The sequence below is a fragment of the Tamandua tetradactyla genome, chromosome 9 (assembly GCF_023851605.1).
Source record: "Tamandua tetradactyla isolate mTamTet1 chromosome 9, mTamTet1.pri, whole genome shotgun sequence".
NCBI lineage: Eukaryota > Metazoa > Chordata > Mammalia > Pilosa > Myrmecophagidae > Tamandua > Tamandua tetradactyla.
In genome coordinates, this window is record NC_135335.1 from 69683668 (window position 1) to 69706857 (window position 23190).

Sequence of the window (23190 nt, forward strand, 5' to 3'; positions counted from 1 at the left end):
TATACAATCAGTAATTCTTAACATCATCACATAGTTGCATATTCACCATTTCTTAGTACATTTGCATCGATTTATAAAAAAAGTAAAAAGACAACAGAAAAAGAAATAAAATGATAATAGAGAGAAAAAAAACACTATATCTCACATGCAGCTTCATTCAATGTTTTAACATAATTACATTACAATTAGGTAGTATTATGCTGTCCATTTCTGAGTTTTTGTATCCAGTTCTGTTGCACAGTCTGCAACCCTTCAGCTCCAATTACTCATTATCTTACCCTATTTCTATCTCCTGATGGTCTCTGTTACCAATGACATATTCCAAGTTTATTCACTAATGTCGGTTCATATCAGTGGGACCATACAGTATTTGTCCTTTAGTTTTTGGCTAGTCTCACTCAGCATAATGTTCTCTAGGTCCATCTAAGTTATTACATGCTTCATACGTTTATTCTGTCTTAGAGCTGCATAATATTCCATCATATGTATATACCACAGTTTGTTTAGCCACTCGTCTGTTGATGGACATTTTGGCTGTTTCCATCTCTTTGCAATTGTAAATAATGCTGCTATAAACAGTGGTGTGCAAATGTCCATTTGTGTCTTTGCCCTTAAATCCTTTGAGTAGATACCTAGCAATGGTATTGCTGGGTTGTATGGCAATTCTATATTCAGCTTTTTGAAGAACCGCCAAACTGCCTTCCACAGTGGTTGCACCATTTGACATTCCCACCAACAGTGGATAAGTGTGCCTCTTTCTCCACATCCTCTCCAGCACTTGTCATTTTCTGTTTTGTTGATAATGGCCAATCTGGTGGGTGTGAGATGATATCTCATTGTGGTTTTGATTTGCATTTCTCTAATGGCCAGGGACGTTGAGCATCTCTTCATGTGCCTTTTGGCCATTTGTATTTCCTCTTCTGAGAAGTGTCTGTTCAAGTCTTTTTCCCATTTTGTAATTGGGTTGGCTGTCTTTTTGTTGTTGAGTTGAACAATCTCTTTTTAAATTCTGGATACTAGACCTTTATCTGATATGTCGTTTCCAAATATTGTCTCCCATTGTGTAGGCTGTCTTTTTACTTTCTTTTTTTTTTTTTTTTTTTTTTTATTAACGGAAAAAAAAAAAAGAAATTAACACAACATTTAGAAATCATACCATTCTACATATGCACTCAGTAATTCTTAACATCATCACATAGATGCATGATCATTGTTTCTTAGTACATTTGCATCGGTTTAGAGGAACTAGCAACACAACAGATAAAGATATAAAATGTTAATATAAAGAAAAGAAATAAAAGTAGTAGTAATAGTAAAAAACAACAACAACAAACAAACCAACAAGCAAACAAAAACAAAAAAAACCCTATAGCTCAGATGCAGCTTCATTCAGTATTTTAACATGATTACTTTACAATTAGGTATTATTGTGCTGTCCATTTTTGAGTTTTTGTATCTAGTCCTGTTGCACAGTCTGTATCCCTTCAGCTTCAATTACCCATTGTCTTACCCTGTTTCTAACTCCGGCTGAACTCTGTTACCAATGACATATTTCAAGTTTATTCTCGAATGTCCGTTCACATCAGTGGGACCATACAGTATTTGTCCTTTAGTTTTTGGCTGAATTCACTCAGCATAATATTCTCTAGGTCCATCCATGTTATTACATGGTTCATAAGTTTATCTTGTCTTAAAGCTGCATAATATTCCATCGTATGTATATACCACAGTTTGTTTAGCCACTCTTCTGTTGATGGAGATTTTGGCTGTTTCCATCTCTTTGCAATTGTAAATAACGCTGCTATAAACATTGGTGTGCAAATGTCCGTTTGTGTCTTTGCCCTTAAGTCCTTTGAGTAGATACCTAGCAATGGTATTGCTGGGTCGTATGGCAATTCTATATTCAGCTTTTTGAGGAACCGCCAAACTGCCTTCCACAGTGGTTGCACCCTTTGACATTCCCACCAACAGTGGATAAGTGTGCCTCTTTCTCCGCATCCTCTCCAGCACTTGTCATTTTCTGTTTTGTTGATAATGGCCATTCTGGTGGGTGTGAGATGATATCTCATTGTGGTTTTGATTTGCATTTCTCTAATGGCCAGGGACATTGAGCATCTCTTCATGTGCCTCTTGGCCATCCGTATTTCTTCTTCTGGTAGGTGTCTGTTTAAGTCTTTTTCTCATTTTGTAATTGGGTTGGCTGTCTTTTTGTTGTTGAGTTGAATAATCTCTTTATAAATTCTGGATACTAGACCTTTATCTGATATGTCGTTTCCAAATATTGTCTCCCATTGTGTAGGCTGTCTTTCTACTTTCTTGATGAAGTTCTCTGATGCACAAAAGTGTTTAATTTTGAGGAGCTCCCATTTATTTATTTCCTTCTTCAGTGTTCTTGATTTAGGTTTAAGGTCCATAAAACCACCTCCAGTTGTAAGATCCATAAGATATCTCCCAACATTTTCCTCTATCTGTTTTATGGTCTTAGACCTAATGTTTAGATCTTTGATCCATTTTGAGTTAACTTTTGTATAGGGTGTGAGAGATGGGTCTTTTTTCATTCTTTTGCATATGGATATCCAGTTCTCTAGGCACCATTTATTGAAGAGACTGCTCTGTCCCAGGTGAGTTGGCTTGACTGCCTTATCAAAGATCAAATGTCCATAGATGAGAGGGTCTATATCTGAGCACTCTATTCGATTCCATTGGTCGATATATCTATCTTTATGCCAATACCATGCTGTTTTGACCACTGTGGCTTCATAATATGCCTTAAACTCAGGTAGCGTGAGACCTCCAGCTTCGTTTTTTTTCCTCAAGATGTTTTTAGCAATTCGGGACACCCTGCCCTTCCAGATAAATTTGCTTATTGGTTTTTCTATTTCTGAAAAATAAGTTGTTGGGATTTTGATTGGTATTGCATTGAATCTGTAAATCAATTTAGGTAGGATTGACATCTTAACTATATTTAGTCTTCCAATCCATGAACACGGTATGCCCTTCCATCTATTTAGGTCTTCTGTGATTTCTTTTAGCAGTTTTTTGTAGTTTTCTTTATATAGGTTTTTTATCTCTTTGGTTAAATTTATTCCTAGGTATTTTATTCTTTTAGTTGAGATTGTAAATGGGATTCGTTTCTTGATTTCCGCCTCAGCTTGTTCATTACTAGTGTATAGAAAAGCTACAGATTTTTGAATGTTGATCTTGTAGCCTGCTACTTTGCTGTACTCATTTATTAGCTCTAGTAATTTTGTTGTGGATTTTTCTGGGTTTTCTACATATAGTATCATATCGTCTGCAAACAGTGATAGTTTTACTTCTTCCTTTCCAATTTTGATGCCTTGTATTTCTTTTTCTTGCCTAATTGCTCTGGCTAGAACTTCCAACACAATGTTGAATAATAGTGGTGATAGTGGACATCCTTGTTTTGTTCCTGATCTTAGGGGGAAAGTTTTCAATTTTTCCCCATTGAGGATGATATTAGCTGTGGGTTTTTCATATATTCCCTCTATCATTTTAAGGAAGTTCCCTTGTATTCCTATCTTTTGAAGTGTTTTCAGCAGGAAAGGATGTTGAATCTTGTCAAATGCCTTCTCTGCATCAATTGAGATGATCATGTGATTTTTCTGCTTTGATTTGTTGATATGGTGTATTACATTAATTGATTTTCTTATGTTGAACCATCCTTGCATACCTGGGATGAATCCTACTTGGTCATGATGTATAATTCTTTTAATGTGTTGTTGGATACGATTTGCTAGAATTTTATTGAGGATTTTTGCATCTGTATTCATTAGAGAGATTGGTCTGTAGTTTTCTTTTTTTGTAATATCTTTGCCTGGTTTTGGTATGAGGGTGATGTTGGCTTCATAGAATGAATTAGGTAGTTTTCCCTCCACTTTGATTATGTTGAAGAGTTTGAGGAGAGTAGGTACTAATTCTTTCTGGAATGTTTGATAGAATTCACATGTGAAGCCGTCTGGTCCTGGACTTTTCTTTTTAGGGAGCTTTTGAATAACTAATTCAATCTCTTTACTTGTGATTGGTTTGTTGAGGTCGTCTATTTCTTCTTGAGTCAAAGTTGGTTGTTCATGCCTTTCCAGGAACCTGTCCATTTCTTCTAAATTGTTGTATTTATTAGCGTAAAGTTGTTCATAGTATCCTGTTATTACCTCCTTTATTTCTGTGAGGTCAGTAGTTATGTCTCCTCTTTCATTTCTAATCTTATTTATTTGCATCCTCTCTCTTCTTCTTTTTGTCAATCTTGCTAAGGGCCCATCAATCTTGTTGATTTTCTCATAGAACCAACTTCTGGTCTTATTGATTTTCTCTATTGTTTTCATGTTTTCAATTTCATTTATTTCTGCTCTAATCTTTGTTATTTCTTTCCTTTTGCTTGCTTTGGGATTAGTTTGCTGTTCTTTCTCCAGTTCTTCCAAGTGGACAGTTAATTCCTGCATTTTTGCCTTTTCTTCTTTTCTGATAAAGGCATTTAGGGCAATAAATTTCCCTCTTAGCACTGCCTTTGCTGCGTCCCATAAGTTTTGATATGTTGTATCTTCATTTTCATTTGCCTCTAGGTATTTACTAATTTCTCTTGCAATTTCTTCTTTGACCCACTTGTTGTTTAAGAGTGTGTTGTTGAGCCTCCATGTATTTATGAATTTTCTGGCCCTCCGCCTATTATTGATTTCCAACTTCATTCCTTTATGATCCGAGAAAGTGTTGTGTATGATTTCAATATTTTTAAATTTGTTAAGACTTTCTTTGTGACCCAGCATATGGTCTATCTTTGAGAATGATCCATGAGCACTTGAAAAAAAGGTGTATCCTGCTGTTGTGGGATGTAATGTCCTATAAATGTCTGTTAAGTCAAGTTCATTTATAGTAATATTCAGGTTCTCTATTTCTTTATTGATCCTCTGTGTAGATGTTCTGTCCATTGATGAGAGTGGTGAATTGAAGTCTCCAACTATTATGGTATATGTGTCTATTTCCCTCTTCATTGTTTGCAGTGTATTCCTCACGTATTTTGGGGCATTCTGGTTCGGTGCATAAATATTTATGATTGTTATGTCTTCTTGCTTAATTGTTCCTTTTAATAGTATATAGTGTCTTTCTTTGTCTCTTCTAACTGTTTTACATTTGAAGTCTAATTTGTTGGATATTAGTATAGCCACTCCTGCTCTTTTCTGGTTGTTGTTTGCATGAAATATCTTTTCCCAACCTTTCACTTTCAACCTATATTTATCTTTGGGTCTAAGATGTGTTTCCTGTAGACAGCATATAGAAGGATCCTGTTTTTAATCCATTCTGCCAGTCTATGTCTTTTAATTGGGGAATTCAGTCCATTGACATTTAGAGTTATTACTGTTTGGATAATATTTTCCTCTACCATTTTGCCTTTTGTATTATATATATCATATCTGACTTTCCTTCTTTCTACACTTTTCTCCATGTCTCTCTCTTCTGTCTTTTTGTATCTGACTCTAGTGCTTCCTTTAGTATTTCTTGCAGAGCTGGTCTCTTGGTCACAAATTCTCTTAGTGACTTTTTGTCTGAGAATGTTTTAATTTCTCCCTCATTTTTGAAGGACAATTTTGCTGGATATAGGAGTCTTGGCTGGCAGTTTTTCTCTTTTAGTAACTTAAATATATCATCCCACTGTCTTCTAGCTTCCATGGTTTCTGCTGAGAAATCTACACATAGTCTTATTGGGTTTCCCTTGTATGTGACGGATTGTTTTTCTCTCGCTGCCTTCAAGATCCTCTCTTTCTCTTTGACCTCTGACATTCTAACTAGTAAGTGTCTTGGGGAACGCCTATTTGTGTCTAATCTCTTTGGGGTGCGCTGCACTTCTTGGATCTGTAATTTTAGGTCTTTCATAAGAGTTGGGAAATTTTCAGTGATAATTTCTTCCATTAGTTTTTCTCCTCCTTTTCCCTTCTCTTCTCCTTCTGGGATACCCACTACATGTATATTTGTACGGTTCACATTGTCCTTGAGTTCCCTGATACCTTGTTCAAATTTTTCCATTCTTTTCCGGATAGTTTCTGTTTCTTTTTGGAATTCAGATGTTTCATCCTCCAAATCACTAATTCTATCTTCTGTTTCTTTAAATCTGTCATTGTAGGTATCCATTGTTTTTTCCATCTTTTCTACTTTATCTTTCACTTCCATAAGTTCTGTGATTTGTTTTTTCAGTTTTTCTATTTCTTCTTTATGTTCAGCCCATGTCTTCTTCATGTCCTCCCTCAATTTATCGATTTCATTTTTGAAGAGGTTTTCCATTTCTGTTCGTATATTCAGCATTAGTTGTTTCAGCTCCTGTATCTCATTTGAACTATTGGTTTCTTCGTTTGACTGGGCCATATGTTCAATTTTCTGAGCGTGATCCGTTATCTTCTGCTGGCGTCTGGGCATTTAGTCAGATTTCCCCGGGTGTTCGACCCCACAGCTTGAAAGATTTTTCTGCGCAATCTCTGGGTTCTGTTCTTCCTATCCTGCCCAGTAGGTGGCGCTCGTGGCACACGCCTGTCTGTGGGTTCCACCAGCGAAAGTTGCTGTGGGTCCCTCAACTCTGGAAAACTCTCGCCGTAGGGGAGGTTCGGCAACCGAAGCGTCTTGGAAGAATGCCAGCCGGCCCGGGGTTCCAAACGCGGGGAGGGTCACCGGCCGTCGCAGCACAGGAGAGCGTCCGGCCAAATTAGCCAGTTGGCCCGGGGCACCAAGCGTGGCGGGAGGGCGCCAGCTGTCGCAGCCCGGGAGAGTACACTGTTCCCAGCCGACGGGGGAGTCACGTGTTTGGAAGGGATCCCCCGGTCACTGTTCTCCGCAGTCTGGGGATTTCCGACCCAACTATCTCAGTTGTTCCGGGGGGCCTCGTGTTGTGGGGGCACCAGCCGCCGCGGCCTAAGGGGACCGCCTGTCCAATTCTACCAGCTGGCCCAGGAAGGTGGAAGGGAGGGACTCCGGTCGCTTGCCGTCCCACCCAGGAAAGCCCGTGCCCCTTGGTGATCTCACCGGAGCTGGTTCTCCCAGATAGTCAGCCGTTCCAGGATGGGGTACGCTGTCCCTTTGATCTCCGTCGTGGCTCCGGGAGCTGCTCTGTATTATCTCCACTCCCCCAGTAGCTGTTCTGGAGGAGGAAAGGTGAGGGTGGCAAGGCTGTCGAGGCTGGTGGCGGAGGAGCATGGTGAAGGCGGGGGAAGAGGGCACCGTGGTGGTTGGAGAGCAGCCGGAGCAGGAGGGGGAAGAGAGGGGAGAAGGAGGTCGGGCGGCTCGGCTGCTGCGGGGCTTGGGCGCCGCGCGGCGGGCCGGCGGAGAAAGAGAGGGGAGAAGGAGGTCGGGCGGCTCGGCTGCTGCGGGGCTTGGGCGCCGCGCGGCGGGCCGGCGGAGAAAGAGAGGGGAGAAGGAGGTCGGGCGGCTCGGCTGCTGCGGGGCTTGGGCGCCGCGCGGCGGGCCGGCGGAGAAAGAGAGGGGAGAAGGAGGTCGGGCGGCTCGGCTGCTGCGGGGCTTGGGCGCCGCGCGGCGGGCCGGCGGAGAAAGAGAGGGGAGAAGGAGGTCGGGCGGCTCGGCTGCTGCGGGGCTTGGGCGCCGCGCGGCGGGCCGGCGGAGAAAGAGAGGGGAGAAGGAGGTCGGGCGGCTCGGCTGCTGCGGGGCTTGGGCGCCGCGCGGCGGGCCGGCGGAGAAAGAGAGGGGAGAAGGAGGTCGGGCGGCTCGGCTGCTGCGGGGCTTGGGCGCCGCGCGGCGGGCCGGCGGAGAAAGAGAGGGGAGAAGGAGGTCGGGCGGCTCGGCTGCTGCGGGGCTTGGGCGCCGCGCGGCGGGCCGGCGGAGAAAGAGAGGGGAGAAGGAGGTCGGGCGGCTCGGCTGCTGCGGGGCTTGGGCGCCGCGCGGCGGGCCGGCGGAGAAAGAGAGGGGAGAAGGAGGTCGGGCGGCTCGGCTGCTGCGGGGCGTGGGCACCGCGCGGCGGGCCGGCGGAGAAAGAGAGGGGAGAAGGAGGTCGGGCAGCTCGGCTGCTGCGGGGCGTGGGCGCCGCACGGCGGGCCGGCGGAGAAACCTTTTTACTTTCTTGATGAAGTTCTTTGATGCACAAAAGTGTTTAATTTTGAGGAGCTCCCATTTATTTCTTTCTTTCTTCAGTGCTCTTGCTTTAGGTGTAAGGTCCATAAAACGCCTCCAGTTATAAGTTTCATAAGATATCTCCCTACATTTTCCTCTAACTGTTTTATGGTCTTAGACCTAATGTTTAGATCTTTGATCCATTTTGAGTTAACTTTTGTATAGGGTGTGAGATACGGGTCCTCTTTCATTCTTTTGCATATGGATATCCAGTTCTCTAGGCACCATTTATTGAAGAGACTGTTCTGTCCCAGGTGAGTTGGCTTGACTGCCTTATCAAAGATCAAATGTCCATAGATGAGAGGTTCTATATCTGAGCACTCTATTCGATTCCATTGGTCGATATATCTATCTTTATGCCAGTACCATGCTGTTTTGACCACTGGGGCTTCATAATATGCCTTAAAGTCTGGCAGCGTGAGACCTCCAGCTTCGTTTTTTTCCTCAAGATACTTGTAGCAATTCGGGCACCCTGCCCTTCCATATAAATTTACTTATTGGTTTTTCTATTTCTGAAAAATAAGTTGTTGGGATTTTGATTGGTATTGCATTGAATTTGTAAATCAATTTATGTAGAATTGACATCTTAACTATATTTAGTCTTCCAATCCATGAACACGGTATGCCCTTCCATCTATTTAGGTCTACTGTGATTTCTTTTAACATTTTCTTGTAGTTTTCTTTGTATAGGTATTTGGTCTCTTTAGTTAAATTTATTCCTAAGTATTTTATTCTTTTAGTTGCAATTGTAAATGGAATTCGTTTCTTGATTTCCCCCTCAGCTTGTTCATTGCTAGTGTATAGAAATGCTACAGATTTTTGAATGTTGATCCTGTAACCTGCTACTTTGCTGTACTTGTTTATTAGCTCTAGTAGTTTTGCTGTGGATTTTTCAGCGTTTTCGACATATAGTATCATATCATCTGCAAACAGTGATAGTTTTACTTCTTCATTTCCAATTTTGATGCCTTGCATTTCTTTTTCTTGTCTAATTGCTCTGGCTAGAACTTCCAACACGATGTTGAATAACAGTGGTAATAGTGGACATCCTCCTCTTGTTCCTGATCTTAGGGGGAAAGTTTTCAATTTTTTCCCATTGAGGATGATATTGGCTGTGGGTTTTTCATATATTCCCTTTATCATTTTAAGGAAGTTCCCTTGTATTCCTATACTTTGAAGTGTTTTCAACCGGAAAGGATGTTGAATCTTCTCAAATGCCTTCTCTGCATCAATTGAAATGATCATGTGATTTTTCTACTTTGATTTGTTGATACGGTGTATTACATGAATTGATTTTCTTATGTTGAACCATCTTTGCATACCTGGAATGAATTCTACTTGGTCATGATGTATAATTCTTTTAATGTGTTGCTGGATTCGGTTTACTAGAATTTTGTTGAGGATTTTTGCATCTATATTCATTAGAGAGATTGGTCTGTAGTTTTCTTTTTTTGTAATTCCTTTGCCTGTTTTTGGTATGAGGGTGATGTTGGCTTCATAGAATGAATTAGGTAGCTTTCCCCCTACTTCAATTTTTTTGAAGAGTTTGAGCAGAGTTGGTACTAATTCTTTCTGGAATGTTTGGTAGAATTCACATGTGAAGCCATCTGGTCCTGGACTTTTCTTTTTGGGAAGCTTTTGAATGACTGATTCAATTTCTTTACTTGTGATTGGTTTGTTGAGGTCATCTATTTCTTCTTGAGTCAAAGTTGGTTGTTCATGCATTTCTAGGAACTTGTCCATTTCATCTACATTGTTGTATTTATTAGCATAAAGTTGTTCATAGTATCCTGTTATTACCTCCTTTATTTCTGTGAGGTCAGTAGTTATGTCTCTTCTTCCATTTCTGATCTTATTTATTTGTGCCCTCTCTCTTCTTCTTTTTGTCAGTCTTTCTAAGCGCCCATCAATCTTATTGATTTTCTCATAGAACCAACTTCTGGTCTTATTAATTTTCTCTATTGTTTTCATGTTTTCAATTTCATTTATTTCTGTTCTAATATTTGTTATTTGTTTCCCTTTGCTTGCTTTGGGGTTAGTTTGCTGTTCTTTCTCTAGTTATTCCAAGTGGACAGCTAATTCCCAGATTTTTGCCCTTTCTTCTTTTTTGATATAGGCATTTAGGGCAATAAATTTCCGTCTTAGCACTGCCTTTGCTGCGTCCCATAAGTTTTGATATGCTGTGTTTTCATTTTCATTCGCCTCGAGATATTTACTAATTTCTCTTGTAATTTCTTCCTTGACCCACTGGTTGTTTTAGAGTGTGTTGTTGAGCCTCCACGTATTTGTGAATTTTCTGGAACTCTGCCTATTATTGATTTCCAACTTCATTCCTTTATGATCTGAGAAAGTGTTGTGTATGTTTTCAATCTTTTTAAATTTGTTGAGTCTTGTTTTGTGACCCAGAATATGGTCTATCTTTGAGAATGATCCATGAGCACTTGAGAAAAAGGTGTATCCTGCTTTTGTGGGGTATAATGTCCTATAAATATCATTTAAGTCTAGCTCATTTATTGTAATAGTCAAATTCTCTGTTTCTTTATTGATCCTCTGTCTAGATGTTCTGTCCATTGAAGAGAGTGGGGAATTGAAGTCTCCAATTTTTATGATAGATGTGTCTATTTCCCTTTTCAGTATTTGCAGTGTATTCCTCACGTATTTTGGGGCATTCTGGTTCGGTGTGTAAATATTTCTGAGTGTTATGTCTTCTTGTTGAACTGTTCCTTTTATTAGTAGATAGTATCCTTCTTTGTCTCTTTTAACTGTTTTACATTTGAAGTCTAATTTGTTGGATATTAGTATAGCTACTCCTGCTCTTTTCTGGTTATTATTTGCATGGAATAACTTTTCCCAACCTTTCACTTTCAACCTATGTTTATCTTTGGGTCTAAGATGTGTTTCCTGTAGACAGCATATAGAAGTATCCTGTTTTTTTAATCCATTCTGCCAGTCTATGTCTTTTTGTTGGGGAATTCAGTCCATTAACATTTAGTGTTATTACTGTTTGGGTAATACTTTCCTCTACCATTTTGCCTTTTGTATTATATATACCATATCTAATTTTCCTTCTTTCTACACTCTTCTCCACACCTCTCTCTTCTGTCTTTTCATATTTGTCTCTATTACTCCCTTTAGTATTTCTTGCAGAGCTGGTCTCTTGGTCACAAATTCTGTCAGTGACTTTTTGTCTGAAAATGTTTTAATTTCTCCCTCATTTTTGAAGGACAATTTTGCTGGATATAGAAGTCTTGGTTGGCAGTTTTTCTCTTTTAGTAATTTAAATATATCATCCCACTGTCTTCTTGCCTCCATGGTTTCTGCTGAGAAATCTACACATAGTCTTATTGGGTTTCCCTTGTATGTGATAGATTATTTTTCTCTTGCTGCTTTCAAGATCCTCTCTTTCTCTTTGACCTCTGACATTCTAACTAGTAAGTGTCTTGGAGAACGCCTATTTGGATCTATTCTCTTTGGGGTACGCTGCACTTCTTCAATCTGTAATTTTAGGTTTTTCATAAGAGTTGGGAAATTTTCAGTGATAATTTCTTCCATTAGTTTTTCTCCTCCTTTTCCCTTCTCTTCTCCTTCTGGGACACCCTCAACATGTATATTTGTGCGCTTCATATTATCATTCAATTCCCTGAGCCCTTGTTCAAATTTTTCCATTCTTTTCCCTATAGTTTTTGTTTCTTTTTGGATTTCAGATGTTCCATCTTCCAGTTCACTAATTTTAACCTCTGTCTCTTGAAATCTCCCATTGTAGGTTTCCATTGTTTTTTTCATCTCTTCTACTGTATCTTTCATTCCCATAAGTTCTGTGATTTTTTTTCAGACTTTCCATTTCTTCTTTTTGTTCATTCCTTGCCTTCTTCATGTCCTCCCTCAATTTATTGATTTTGTTTTTGAAGAGGTTTTCCATTTCTGTTCGTATATTTAGAATTAGTTGTCTCAGCTCCTGTATCTCATTTGAACTATTGGTTTGTTCCTTTGATTGGGCCATATCTTCAATTTTCCTGGTGTGATTTGTTATTTGTTGCTGGTGTCTGGACATTTAATTACCTTAATTAGTTTATTCTGGAGATTGCTTTCACTTATCTTACCTAGGGTTTTCTTGCTAGATGAGTTTGTTGTCTATCTGTTCATTGACCTTCAGTTCAGCTTTTTCTGGGCCTCTAGCTTAAGTTTTGTTTAACAGAGGGTAAATTTTCAGTTCTTTTTTTCTTGTTTCTTGTCCTGCTTGCAAGGTGCCTATTCCCTCCTTACCCTTAGGAGGGTCTACATAGGTATTACAGACTCCAGCTGGGTTTTCCCGGACTAAACTTTCCTCTTTTCAGGGGGAAGGAATCACCTGTGTCAGTTTTCCTGAGTGTGAGACCCAGTAGGTTGAAAGACTTTCCTGTGAAGTCTCTGGGCTCTGTTTTTCTTATCCTGCCCAGTGTGTGGCGCTTGTCTGTCTGTGGGTCCCACCAGCAAAATATGTTGTGGCTCCTTTAACTTTGGAAGGCTCTCCCTGCTGGGGGCATGGTGGAGACAGAAGAAAGGTTGTAGACTGGTTTTAATGGCTTCAAATTGTGAAGCCCTGGGATCTGAATTCCTTGAGAGAGGGACTCTACCTGAGTTGCGCCTCACCCCTCCCATGGGGAAGGTCCAGGTGGCAGACAGCCCTGAAAGCAGCCTGCTTCTGCGTTTGGGGCAGTTTCAGCCTATGCAATCCCGGCACTGATACCAGAGGCAGCCAAGCCTTCGCAGAGACAGCCACAGAAGGCTCTGTTTCGTCCCCTTTTCTCTCTTTCAGTCAGCCCAACAGGTGATCTCCGCCCCAATCAGTTCGCCTGAGCTGGGGGCCCACCCCTAGTAGTTAGAATTTGTCCATCAATGCCACCACCGGTGTTTGGTTGGACTCAGTCCCTGCTACTGTTGGAGACTCTTTCCTTTCCCTACAGGAAGCCGCCTGTGGGGGATGGGCGCCGGTCGCCAGCTGCCGCGGCTTGGGGAACTCGCTTTTCTGAGGCTTGCAGCCGGGTCTGGGAAGCCGCTTGTGGAGGAGGGCTGCCGGCCGCCGGCCGCCACGGCTTGAGAAAGCGCGTGTTGCTCGGGAAACTCACCGCTGCGGTGACTCACAGCCGGTCCAGCTCTGGTCCAGACTGGGGTATGCTGTGTGTCCGGTCTCTGCCGTGGCTCCAGGAGCTGTTCTGTACTGTTTCTGGTCACTTAGTAGTTCTGGAGGACGAACTAAAATGTGCACACCTTACCAAGCCGCCATCTTGGCCCCCTCTCTACAATTTTATTTTCATAGCATATCCAAACATGACTTTTGTGACTATGATGTAACCCTAATGTATTTTAGAAAATATTTCATTTCAATGTCATATTTCTAAGAAAATACTGATTTGAGGAAGAGTCTATTTTATCCAGGGATTTTCATTAGTTTTAATAGTAAGAGGTAGTCCCCTGACAGTGGGTTTATCAGCCACTGGCCCATGGGTTGAGTCACTGTGTGGTACATATGTAGGTCACTCAGCCTTTGTTCCCCTAAGCATCCTTACCAGCGGGAGGAAATGCCCTGATCCCCATATGAGGGATAGCTTTTTTTTTTTTTTTTTTGAAATGAGTTTAAGTAATTTGCTTTTCCCCAGAATTTTGGCCTGACTAATTTTCCATAAGAGAAAAATTGCCACAGAATGGTGTCTTTGAATCTTATTTTATTTAAGTAACTGCAGGTATGAGACACCCCTTGTGTAATATATTGGCACTGTAGAAATACACAAAGAAGAAGTATAAGCTCCTTTCTAATTTCTTTTGCAGTATAAATATGACTGAGAGTTGTTGTATGTGTATATTGTATCTTACATTTGTATATATAATGTCTGCATGTAAAGATGAGTTAATTCAAAGTAAAATGATTAAAATTACAAAACCAGTGTATTATGTACGTAAGCTATTAATAGTAAAAAATAAAAAAGCTAAAATCTGGATGCGTTGGTTTCTGACTACCAACAGAATTTCCAACATGGTTTTAGAAAGATGATTGTTTACTATCTAGAAGCCTAAAAACTTCAAGAAATTCTGTTACTAAAAGCAGGAATGATATTATTATCCTTTTTAGGGGATGGGGACGCTTCAGTTTCTTTACATATAAGACGCAATGACATTATCCTAATGCTCTTTCCTACTTTTAAATACAAGCTGGGTGTGAAGTAGGATAAATTTTATTACAGGGGCTCACGCAGGTAATATCCGATTATAAAAATGAACAGTAAGTGGTGATGAGAGTTTATGGAATTGTTAGCAGAACTTAGAAACTTAGAGGTCAGGTTATGGCAGGGTTACATTACTGCTTTTAAGTAAAATCTCCCGCATACATATACAATGTACTCTTATCATTTGCCCCCAAAGAACAATAGAATATAATTATTGCTGATGCCACAAAATTATGCATTCAATTTATCTTCCTGTATATCATTGCATTTAATTTTTGAGGCAAAATGGAGGAAAAAATACATTTTAAGACATGAAACATTTTGATTTTAGAAGGTTTTGCTATATAATTTCCTTTACATGCACAAAAATCTGGTCCATTGGCTAATTAACTTTCTCAGGTAATAAACTCCTTCAGAAAAGGCAATGACATAATTTATTTTTTGTCTCGTAGTTGACAAATGCTATACCTAAATTGTGAAAGACACGTTTTTGCTTAAAACTTCTAAGACAAGATCTCATACTTTTAGGATTGAAACTATATTATACTTAAGAAATTTTGAAATACTGCACATATGAAGTTTAATAGCTTATTGAGACATTTTTCTTGTTGTTAGATATCTAACAGCTTAAGGGAAGTTGAACTGACTCTTCAAATTACTTTGTGCTGAAAAATAACCCACTTGAAATAAATCATATTGACACATATTTAATGCTTTCCTAAATTTTGGAGGGTATTTTCCTTTCTTCTTTGGGGATGTGAAACAGTAGATTTATTGAAAATGGAATAGATGATGTCATAGGTTAATTCTATCTCTTTGGTGCTGTCCTTTAAGAAACTGTCTTTGTGCAATCATCGCCAATGAGTAGAAACATCTATAATAATTTTATTTCTAGCCATTATTCACATAAGCAGAATTTCTATGATATTACTAGTGATTTATTTAGAAAAACAGGGTCAATTGAACAAACTAATAGATTTGACTTAGTTAATTTTCCAAGGGATTTTCCACTCTATATTCAGTATTTCTGTAAAGCTGAGCTCAGTTCATATCAGGATTGGAAAATCTTAAATTAATGTCTCTTCTAAGACTTCAAGTAATCCCTGACTTATTATGATGCCTGCTCTTTACATTCAATGCTCGCATGCCTCTTGTATTCATTTTCCATGATTTTGAGGCCCACCGTAAGTGCCAGAAATCATTATCATTAGCTGTGAGATTTCATAATTAATATTCAAAATTTCAAATTGTATGTTGATGCCTTAAAGGAAAATCATAGTCTTTGTAACTCACAGTTTCTGTCACATCATCACTCAAATTTATTCTGACATAATGAATCATTAAGATGGATAATTATCTCACTCCACATCAACATTATGTTGCAACCTTATTAATATTTGTAATCTAGTATTTGTGACCAGAGATTTAAGCAAGGGTCTGTTTGATTTCAAAGCTGATAGTTTAAATCACTTCCTTTTAAGATTTTTGAATTTGATACTTTTATTTTACACATCAGAAGACAAAGGATATTTAATTTTTTATGTCCAAGATTGCACATCCATTTAGGATCAGAGCATGAAACACTCAGGATTGCTGTTCTTTTAATATTTTCAAGTACCCAACTTATATCTCTGACCACAGAATACTAACTTTTACTTTACCTTTTTCAGACTCCTTTGTAATTTTCTCTGTATTGTCTCTGTTTCATAATAAAAAAAAAAAATCCAAGACATCACTTTTTTCTGGAGGAAATCCAAAAATATCTGAGACTGCTGGTGGTCCCCCAACAACTATTTTCCCCTTCTTTGTGATTAATAGGAAATACAACATTTAGCTTGGCAAATGTCCACCTGGAAAACAGATTAGAATTCCGTGTTTCCCTTGCAGATAATTTTGGCCATGTAATTAATTTATGGGTAATTAAATGTAAGTCAAAGTGATCTATGTTTCTTTGTAAGGCAACTGGTGTGCCCTTCTTTTGCTCTTTTTAATTTGTGCTGGATTCAGCTGAGACATGAAAAAGTAGCCATTGAACCCTGAAAGAGCAACTATTAGTGAAGGATAATAAGAGAGCAGGTACTAGATCTTTGATGTTAATAGTGTTACCCTGTAATACACATTACACTGCACTACACAATATCAGACTTTGTTGGTGTGGGAAGGATACAAACGCTATACTTGATTTTAACTACTATTATATATACTGATTTTTTTTTAGTTAAGTGCAATAGTTTATTTTAGATCTGTTCAATTAAAACTAAATTGGCAGATTATAATTTTTACAAGAGAAAGGTTGTCATGAAAATGGCGCAATTGGAAAAAGTATTTTAAATGAAGAAAAAAATTAGAAGATTTGGAACATTTGGTTTGAGAAAAGGAGGTGTAAGGCAATGCTATCTTCCACTACTAAAGGGATATTATTGTTTAAAGTAAATTGAGTAGACTTGCTTTGTTTTACAAAATTTAAAATAAAAAAAAACATATGGAAAATAAGATGAGGAATTATTTAGTTCAATGGAACCATCAAACATCTAAAAATAGAGTGATCTTTTATACTTTTTGAAATCTCAACCCCTGGGACAGTCGATCAGAGGATGAAAAATGAACTATCAGACATGTTATACTTTTAAATTTTTCAAAGGGAGAGGAAGTAATCTAAAATTTTTTGAACTCTAAATCTGGGTTTATGAGCATACAGATATTTAAAATCACTCATCATAAGATGAATGGTATCATTTAATAGATTGTAGAAGACATTAAAAATAACATCTAATTCTAATGTAGTGAATTTAGGGGGTTTACTCTCTAGCTCCATAAGAAAGTCTACCAGTGAATGATTGCATGACATTGGTATGCTTTATGTCGTCGACAATTTTTAATTAATGCATTTTAAATATCACTAAGGAACGCTTAAATAAATCAATTCTTTCATAAGACTATTTAACTACCACAGGAAATTCAAACATACTGATCTATTTAGCATGGTTGGTTTGGCAAAACTAGGTGATCTATAATCCTCCTTCTGAAGCAAATAGTTTCTTTAGTATAAAATGAGATGTTGAGTCTTGTAGCTGCCTTGAAAATGCTGACTTAAATGTCTCTTGGAAAGTGTGCACAGACAATGAGCCCAGCATATTTCCCTTCATACCATCACTTCATTTGCACAAAAGCTACTCTCTCGCATCTATTCCCAGGCCATAACTAAGTATAGTAAGGTACTAATGCAGGTCCATCCTGTATCAGTGAGGAAGGACACATTTAGCTCAAGTTTCTCTATGGTTTTGGCCACAATATATTAAGAATTGTGCCACTGAAAGTGTTCCTGAAGCAGTTTGGCAGTTGCTCAGGAAACTAAGAATAGAATTACAGTCGGATTCAGTAATCCCATTACTCGGTGTATACTTGGAAGAACTGATGCAAGATATAGAAAAGAAGGAGTGGCTGGTAGTAGGGACAGATGCTGAAAGATGCATTGAGATAATACATTAAGCTTGAAACACAAGGTGGGAGAAGCTATAGACAACGTGAATCCTTGGTAAAATGATCATATAGATTAGATGTGGAAGGGTGAATCAGTGTGGCAAAAGACGTTCCTGAAGAGGAAACCAAGACTATAAGAGTCATGATAATGATGAGTAACTAACACAAAGAACAACACTTCTGTTAGAAAATTAGTCATTTCCAAAAGGGAAATAACAGTCAGCCCTGAAGAAAAGAAATAGTTTGAGAAAACTTCACTAATTTATATAACCCATGCATATCTTCAAACCTTACAATCCTAAATAACCTAACATAACTATCATGATGTCATTTGGAAAGAAATATGACTGCAAGCCTAACTCACTTACGAAGTGTTGATAATGCATTATAAATTTTAGTTTGATAATACTAGATGTAACCGAAAAATCAAAGTAAATGGAAACATGAGAAACATTATTTTGGAGGGAAATTGTATTACACCTAAAATATTTGTTTATAGAAAATACTTTTTAATGTGTTCAATTTCTAATTTCTGAAATAGTTGAAATATGCTATTTTAAGACCTTCATATATTGACAAAATTATGCAATTCAATAATGTATCTCCATTTACTGGAAATTAGAGAAGCTCAGAAAATTGTTTCTCTATTCTTATATTCTATAAGTCAAGAACTAGAGCTCAGGTAACTTTTCGGATTTTTATTTTGGTTTTTCAATTTCCCTGGGTGTAACGTTATAGTCCTCTAGGGGTTTGAACTGTCCTTTTCCTAGCACATCTCACAAAATTGTATAGAAATATGTTGCAATCTGTTGCTAAGTCAGATGCTAGCTTAATGTCAGCGATTTTCTGTCGTGAAACCAATTTTTTTGCTGTTTTAGGAGAACATATTGAAGAGAGACTTTGTGTCTTGAAAAATTTACATTTCCTGGGATGTAAAAGCCACCTAAAAGCCACCACATTTATTATCACAAGATCTTGACAAGAAATATGAAGAAATGAAATATTGCAGGAAACTTATAGGATTTGAAAGTTCTAGAATACTCAACACCAGCTTCTTTATTTTTCAAAGACAATTCTAGTATTTGGACAGAAAATTCAACTCTTACTCTAATATGTGAAAAAAATAAGATATGCTATGCTAGACATTTCAAGACAATGTATTTCAAGAGAATTGATACGGGAAGGTAAGCTATTTTCTTATGTTACCTTCCTGGTTGTAGGATCAGTTTCAATTAATCAGTTTTTAGACTTTTACAAAAAAAGCCTATGCTATTGAAAATATTTATGTATATAGTTGAATCTTCATAATGATTTTATATGTAATCTTATACCTCATTTTTTCTCACCAAACCTCAAAGTAGCTTTCTTTTTCAGTAAGTCTTGTTAAAAAACAATTTTTCCAAGTTAAATTACTTTAAATATCTAAGGTGAATGATTTAACATATCATGCAAGAAGGCTTAGCCTCCATTTAAAAATTCATCCTTTATAAGTAAATACGTTCACAGCAAGTAAAGCCATCTAATTTTAAGGAGAACTATACTAATTGAAATAGAAGCCTCAACAGCAGTTATAGAAACCTGATATTAAGTATTTTTTTTCTGTATCAAACACTAGGATCAACATTTTTCACTTATTACTAATTTCATACTGGCAATAAACTTCCATGGTAAATTTTATTTATCACATTTTTTTAATATATGAGGAAACTGAGATGTGGAGAAGTTAAATAAATTTCTCTGGTGGAAAAAAAGAAGATATATAAAACCATAAATCTCATGTATATCACTCTCAGGGTCCTTGTACTTACTAAATTAAGTAATAATTTGTCCTATGATTGTGAAAAGATATTTAATATTTGAATTATAATTATAATTGAGATACAAGCACATAATTCCTGACTCTAAAAATCTGGTAGCAGCCATTTAGGTCATGTGACAATTACCAAGAAGGGACCCTGCATTTACTTTGAAAGATGGCAGAAGGACTTTTTGAACATGGTGGAGTAATTCAGTCAACAATTTAAAATACTTGTTTAATACCCAACAATTTAAAAATGAGTATATAAAAGTATAACTACTATTTTAATATAAACATAATAGAAATATTTTATCAATGATGCTAAAGTAATCATCTTTCACGGTCCAGCTTGCTTTACTTTCCTTCATGAGCTCTCTTTGGTTTCTTTCCCATAGTCATTGTTTTACAACAGAGACCCATATTTTAGTCTTAACTTAAGGTCCTTTTGGTCCTTTTGATACTCGAAGATTCTTTACCTTGCTAACGTGGAGAGATTTTTCTTTCCTACAACGTATTCTGCTAAATGCAGCTGCTCATTTCATTTGGAAGTGTTTTGCTTGTGCGCTTTCTCGTAAACCTGAATCCTGTTCCCCCTGAACTGCTGCTAAGGTATCCTCATTTCCTCAAGGAGGTGAGGCAAAGGACACATTTTATTCTGCTACTTTCATAAGCAGAAACATGTTATTGACTGGTTTGAGAAGAAAATATGTCCCATGACTCATTCTACTTAATATCATTGAACATCTTTCTGGAAACAGATTCTCAGTCTACTGCCTAATTTTTTGGCTCTCTGCACAGTACTCAGGAGTTTACCATTTTGCTTGAATTCCCTTAACACCCTGTCAAGCCATATAAGGGCAGGTTGCCTTACCTTCACATTTCTACCCTAACTCCCCAAATAGTTATTTTAATTGGATTAACATTGGTCAATTTTTGCACATATTACATGCAAGCTTAATTTTCCTTTAAAAATAGAAATGTGATAAAATTACATCAAAAGTGACGTGTAAAGAATTATTGCCTGCATTATCTTATCTCCTATTTGACTTTCTGCCCTCAAATTAAAGTCAAATATGTTTAACAAATCCAAAAAAAAAAATCTCTTCATTATTTGTATGCAAGATAAATGTGAGTTTAGAAATCCTTTCTGAGACCCTCTGCCATAAAAACATCACTGAAATTAGGGGAACTTTTTAACTGAGATATTTATTAGAAATATAATGAAAAGAACTATCAAAAATTAAACTGGAGTAGTATCTTCCTCTGGATTGTAATTTAAGGAAAAAATGTGTCATCTCTAATTTGGTGGGTACAATTTGTTTTCATTTTTTTTTGGCTAACCCTATTTATATGGTAATGAACTAGAAACGTGAAGTTGCAAATAATGCCCCTGACATGGAACACACATATGTACCTGCCTTCAAGTGGAAGACATAGTGAAGATAAAGAGACTTCCAGTAAAAATACATACATTAGTTATATTCTAAATCGACACACACACACACACACACACAGTGGAGTGGCCTTTGCATGGGAATAGTCTATTCATTGTGATTTTGCATGATTGATTGCAAGGCACAGAAAAGAATCACGTTAAGACAGAAAAATGACAGTCTCTCTTGGTTTCAACTTTTCCTTGCGCGAGATTTTCAGCTATTAAAAAGTAGAAGGAAAAAGTGGTGCAACACTGGCCCAGTGGAAAAATTCTTCTTGCCTGCCATGCTGGAGACCCTTGTTTCATTCCCTGAGCCTGCCCATGCCAAAAAAAACAAAACAAAACAAAACAAAAACAAAAACAAAAGGAGAAAAAAATTTAAGAAACAAAGGAAGAACCAGAATCGATATTCTCTAGCTATAATTTATTTAAAATTATATTTTGTCATGCATTCTACATTATAAATTTACTAAGGTTAACTCAGAGCACACCCTACACAGACAAAATCTTTAAACTTCAGAAATCACACATTCTAAAATAAATGTATTTAATTTTCTGTAATGACATATAAGTAAAAATACTTTAGGTCTATAAGGAGAATACTCATATTTTTAAAAACAAGCAGCTTAAGATGTTTTACTTGTAAATATAATTGTCATAACAAAATAAAAGCAGATTTGGCATGCATGGAAAGCAGATTCCAAACAATTTGAAAGCAGATTTGGCACAAATCAAGAATAAAATCAGCACTACTTAAAACCAGATTATTCACAATCGTTTGAGTGTTCAGTGCAGTTTGCGTTCTTGTTTAATTGCAAACTGCCCTGACAACTAATATGCAATAATCAGGTCGAGGACACAAAACACATTTAAGGATAAGATAGAGACTCTAGAGTGCATACACGCAAGGTCCAACACAAGCCAGATGGGTACCTTTAAACACCGGTCCTGCGAGCTGGAGGCATGTGGAATCAGCGTAGGGTCCAAAACCATGGGTGGTCAGTGTTGGTTGCAGAGAGGTGGCAAGAGCAACAGTGAGCTTCACAGTATAGTACAGACATTGGAAACATAAGTGAAAGCAGCTGGAAATTAGCCTGCCTCTATCTGACATCCCCCAAAGCAGCATTTTCACTGGTTTGCATGCCTCAGAGATCTAGTAGTCGATATTTATATTGAAGGAGCCTCACTCATCTTCACTGGTTTACATGCCTCAGAGATCTAGTAGTCAATATTTATATTGAAGGAGAGCCCATTTGGTTGGCATCAAACCAATCCATATCATATCCTTGCATGAATGCCTGCCTGTCACTTGCTACACAAATACATTTTCCTCAATTTGTTTACATTCTAATTGTGGCTAACATGTTTATGGCATTTTGGGGATTCAAGATCATTAATATCATTTCAATAAACAGCACTTCTCTACAGTAAAAAATTCTCTACGTGAATTGTGGAAATAATTTTCTGCTGCCTCTGGTAATTCAGAGATGTGACCAATTTGTTTATGTACCTCATGTGCAATTCTGGAAAAAATCTGATAGTCATCTTTCAATCCAACTTAGGCGAATATGGTGCAGGTGTAACAGTCAGAAATAAAGACTACTTTATGTAATGCAAAAGACAAAGAAGCTACATTAATGAAAATGGATACGTGGTTTAGAAGTCAATTCTGAAAATTATCAAATGGGTGTACTTAAAAGAAGCACAGAATATTTTGACTGTGTAATATAATTGATTGTGATCTTTAGAGCAACTGATCTATAGAGTCAATAATTTTTCCAATAACTGCACCCCAACTTTGTCATTATATCTCATTCCCCTTGTGTGATGCAAGCTTGTCCTCAATAAAATGTCTGAATCTTTATTTCTGTTGTAAGCTCTGCCCTAGGAACCCCAATCTATGAAGCCCTTTATAAAAAACAAACAAGCAAAAACAAACAAGCAGCATTTTTAAGGATTTTCCCATTCTCTCCGTTTTGCTTCTCTCAATATGAAGAATATTTTTAAATTTTTCTTTGCAGAATGCTCCTCTGCTCCACTTGTTTCTCATTAAGAAATCTCAGCAGGCAGGTACCAGTATCATACTAATTTTTTCTAAGTGATGATTTATCTGAAACTTGGCAGAAATATTGGCTTAAATTCCTGCACTTAGGAAGTGG